Source organism: Chlorocebus sabaeus, chromosome 20, assembly GCF_047675955.1.
Source record: "Chlorocebus sabaeus isolate Y175 chromosome 20, mChlSab1.0.hap1, whole genome shotgun sequence".
In the NCBI taxonomy this organism is placed as follows: domain Eukaryota; kingdom Metazoa; phylum Chordata; class Mammalia; order Primates; family Cercopithecidae; genus Chlorocebus; species Chlorocebus sabaeus.
In genome coordinates this window covers 44983988-44987831 of record NC_132923.1, presented here as the reverse complement: position 1 = coordinate 44987831, position 3844 = coordinate 44983988, and the positions used below count along the sequence as shown (strand labels likewise).

General features: G+C 40.7%; 1 pseudogene; it reads left to right on the top strand.

The window, feature by feature from the left end:
- Nucleotides 1-1577: 1577 nt before the first annotated feature.
- On the top strand, nt 1578-3339 carry LOC103224446 (endoplasmin-like; annotated as a pseudogene).
- Nucleotides 3340-3844: the final 505 nt, after the last annotated feature.

The following is a 3844-nucleotide window of genomic DNA, read 5'->3' as shown; positions in this document are numbered from 1 at the left end:
TGTAATCACTTGAGGGGTACACACTGTCAAGGAAAAAGGAAACACTCAGTTAACAGATAAAAATACAGAGTTCAGCAGTCAGCCTTCCACACTACAGGAGATACTTGATTAGTCTTGAAACTCAGAGTCAATGAAACACAATTGCTTAAGTTTACTCTGGACAAAGAGATTTCCTCAGTGAAGGAAAATCACGTTCTCTCAAGATCTGTTGACATTTTGAAACTCTAAACCCTCCAGTTACTCTTCTACAAATCACATCTGCTGGGACCCTGATATGGTTTGGCTCTGTGTCCCCACCCAAATCTCATCTTGAATTGTACTCCCACATTTTTTTACAGGCTCATAGGCGGAAGGGTCTTGCCTTGTCTCTGATGAGACTTTGGACTGTGGACTTTTGGGTTAATGTTGAATTGGTTAAGACTTTGGGGGACTGTTGGGAAAGCATGATTGGTTTTGAAATGTGAGGTCATGAGATTTGGAGGGGCCAGGGGTGCAATGAGATGGTTTGGCTCTGTGTCCCCACCCAAATCTCATCTTGAATTGTACTCCCATAATTCCCATGTGTTGTTGGAGGGACATGGTGGGAGATAATTTTAATTATGGGGGAAGTTTCCTCCTTACTGTTCTTCTGGTAGTGAATCAGTCTCATGAGATCTGATGGTTTTATCAGGGGTTTCCACTTTGGCATCTTCTTCATTTTCTCTTGCCACTGCCCTGTAAGAAGTGCCTTTCACTTCCCGCCATGATTCTGAGGCCTCCTCAGCTATGTGGAACTGTAAGTCTAATAAAACCCCCTTTTCGGCCAGGCGCGGTGGCTCACCCCTGTAATCCCAGCACTTTGGGAGGCCGAGGCGGGCGGATCACAAGGTCAAGAGATCAAGACCATTCTGGCCAATATGGTGAAACCCCGTCTCTACTAAAAATACAAAAATTAGCTGGGCGTGGTGGTGGGTGCCTATAATCCTAACTACTCAGGAGGCTGAGGCAGGAGAATTGCTTGAACCTGGGAGGCAGAAGATGCAGTGAGCCGAGATCACACCGCTGCACTCCAGCCTGGAGACAGAGTGAGACTCTGTCTCAAAAATGAACAAACAGACAAAACTCTCTTTTTCTTCCCAGTCTCGGGTATGTCTTTACCAGCAGGGTGAAAATAGACTAATACTGACCCACACCCTCACTGCATCACTGATGCTGAGTAGGAGTGGTGGGAGGAGCACGGAATGCCTCCTCCCAATCAGGGTATTTTCAGTCTCTTCTGTGGTCAGAAACTTTATGAGGATCCAGGATTTCAAAGCAAAGAGGCGCTGAGGCCAACATTGAAATGGTTGCTCTACCCTTTCTACCCCTCCTCCTACAAAATTCTGCAGCTTGATCTCCACATTTAGTTCTTACTCCTTAATAGGGATACAACACTACACTAACCTTTTTTGGCTATAACTTGTGTCACGTAAATGGCAAAATGCAGCCGAATACTGTGTTATCTGGAATGGAGATTTGCAAGGTGCTAATGGGGAAATTAAAATTACAGCCTGAGTTGGGCAGACCGTGCGGCTGGAGCAAGGCTGAAACTGTTGATGAGCACATGGAGGAAGAAGAAGTAGCAAAAGAAGACAAAGAAGAATCTGATGATGAAGCTGCAACAGAGGAAGAAAAAGAAGAAAAGAAACCAAAGATTTAAAAAGTTGAAAAAACTGTCTAGGACTGGGAACTTATGAATGATATCACACCAATACGGCAGAAACCATCAAAAGAAGTAAAAAAAAAAAAAATAGAAGATGAATACAAAGCTTTTTACAAATCGTTTTCAAAGAAAAGTGATGACCCCATGGCTTATATTCACTTTACCGCTGAAGGGGAAGTTACCTTCAAGTCAGTTTTATTTGTACCCACATCTGCTCCACGTGGTCTATTTGACGAATATGGATCTAAAAAGAGTGATTACATTAAGCTCTATGTGCACTGTGTATTCATCACAGATAACTTCTGTGATATGATGTCTAAGTACCTTAATTTTGTCAAGGGTGTGGTGGACTCAGATGATCTCCCCTTGAATGTTTCTCTTGAGACTCTTCAACAACATAAACTGCTTAAGGTGATTAGGAAGAAGCTTGTTTGTAAAACTCTGGACATGATCAAGAAGATTGCTGATGAGAAATACAATGATTCTTTTTGGAAAGAATTTGGTACCAACATCAAGCTTGGTGTGACTGAAGACCACTCGAATCAAACATGTCTTGCTAAACTTCTTATGTTCCAGTGTTCTCATCATCCAACTGACATTACTACCCTAGACCAGTATGTGGAAAGAATGAAGAGAAAACAAGACAAAATCTACTTCATGGCTGGGTCCAGCAGAAAAGAGGCTGAATCTTCTCTATTTGTTTAGCGACTTCTGAAAAAGGGCTATGAAGTTATTTACCTCACAGAACCTGTGGATGAATACTGCAGTCAGACCCTTCCCAAATTTGATGGGAAGAGGTTCCAGAATGTTGTCAAGGAAAGAGTGAAGTTTGATGAAAGTGAGAAAACTAGGAGAGTTGTGAAGCAGTTGAGAAAGAATTTGAGACTCTGCTCAATTGGATGAAAGATAAAGCCCTTAAGGACAAAATTGAGAAGGCTGTGGCGTCTCAGCACCTGACAGAATCTCTGTGTGCTTTGGTGGCCAGTCAGTACGGACTGTCTGGCAACATGGACAGAATCATGAAAGCATAAGCATATCAAACGAGCAAGGACAGCTCTACAAATTACTATGCGAGTCAGAAGAAAACATTTGAAATTAATCCTAGACACCCGCTGATCAGAGACATGCTTTGATGAATTAAGGAAAGGTGAAGATGATAAAATAGTCTTGGATCTTGCTGTGGTTTTGTGTGAAACAGCAATGCTTCGGTCAGGATATCTTTTACCAGACACTAAAGCATATGGAGATAGAATAGAAAGAATGCTTCCCTAAGTTTGAACATTGACCCTGATGCAAAGTTGGAAGAAGAACCCAAAGAAGAACCTGAAGACACAATGGAAGACACAAAGCAAGATGAAGACAAAGAAATGGATGTAGGAACACATGAAGAAGAACAAGAAACAGCAAAGGAATCTACAGCTGAAAAAGATGAATTGTATATTATACTTTCACTGTTTGGATCCTTTGTGGAGAGGGAATGTGAAATTTAAGTCATTTCTTTTGGGAGAGACCTGTTTTGGATGCCCCTAAAATGTGGGATTAGGGATCACAGAAAGAAGTAGGTTTTTTAGTTGAATTTTTTTAACATTCCTCATGTATGTAAATTTGTACTATTTAACTGACTATTCTTGATGTAAAATCTTGTCATGTGTATAAAAATAAAAAAGATTCCCCCCCGTCCGCCAAAAAAAAAAATACAGCGTGAAATCACAAGGGGCTTCAAGATAGTTTAAAATCCTCTCCACTATTTACCCTGAGTCTTTAAAAAAATGCTTCAGACTGTGGGAAAATGAAGGTGGCTCTCTGTAATTCCTGGATATGGCGATTGAGTAGGAAATGTGGCTTTGAGGGGACCAAATTTAGAAGTAACTGGAGAAGCAGCACCATCTAACTGGTGGAGGATCCAACTGGATTTTCTATTCCTTCATCCGTTGAGCTGGCTTGACACTTCCTTTCTTGGTTCTTTTGTTTGATTTTTTGTAAAATGAGAGTCACGCTACTAGATAATCTCCAAAGACCTGTACAAGACTCTATGAAATTTTTTTTAGATATTGAAATATTTTTAGACTTTGCACAATTATTAAATGTATTGAGATACCTGATAAATATATTTATTAATAATATGGTATAGGCGAAGAGCATAGATAGATGATTCATAAGAAA